We start from the raw sequence: 933 nt of genomic DNA on the forward strand, positions 1-933 counted from the left end.
AGGACAATCTCTGTTGATTAGTGATGCTCTGCTCTAGCAACTCTCATCTGTGAAGCTATGAACCACCTAACTCATGACAGATCCTGAGGAGTAAACAGCAGCCTCTCTAACCAACCTGAGGACCAGCAACACAGGTATTGCCCAAATGAAAGGAGCACAACCCTTGCAGTTCTGCCAGAAAGCACAAGGGTGGGCCCAGCCCTCTCTGCCCAGACCAACCATTGCACTTTGCCAACAAGGAGTGTGTGTAAATTCATGTCTTATTTTACATGGGGAATGCTCTTTTGGAGTGAATCTTCTGGTTGTTTCCACTTTACTGCTGTGTGGTTCACCTCACAGAGTGGTCTTGGAGCACATGACCTGGATTCCTTCCAGGTGAACCTCAACTGAAAGCTGCTGCAGAAGCATTGCAGGAACACACCTAATGTGCTCCAAATATTGATGGACCAGATGGTTCACGGGATGTGGCTAGAGCTCGTCTGGAGTAAATGCCTTGAAATGACCCTAGTGTATAAGAGGGGTCCTCAGCACCAACTGTTCCACTTTATAGACCTGCTGCTGTTGGGTCACACTACTTGCTAAGGAAACATGGCCAAAGGCTTCAAACACTGTGACTCTACCCTAAAACTCATTATTTGTATGATGGGGTGACATGAAATGGTCTGATTACAAGACAATTTTCCTCTTGCACAGAGAAGAGGATCCAAGCTCTTCCAAGTCAAAACAGGGATGCAGTAATGTAAGACATTAAGTGGGAGACGGTCCTGAAGGGCAAAGGGGTCCAGGAAGGCTGGACGATCTTCAAGAAGGAAGTCTTAAAGGCGCAGGAGCAGGCTGTCCCTGTACGCTGTAAGAAGAATGGGCGGGGAAGACGACCGGCCTGGCTGAACGGGGAGCTCTTGCTGGGACTCAGGAAAAAAAGGAGAGTTTACC

This window comes from Aptenodytes forsteri, unplaced genomic scaffold, assembly GCF_000699145.1.
Source record: "Aptenodytes forsteri isolate BGI_AS27 unplaced genomic scaffold, ASM69914v1 Scaffold87, whole genome shotgun sequence".
Classification (NCBI taxonomy): Eukaryota; Metazoa; Chordata; class Aves; order Sphenisciformes; family Spheniscidae; genus Aptenodytes; species Aptenodytes forsteri.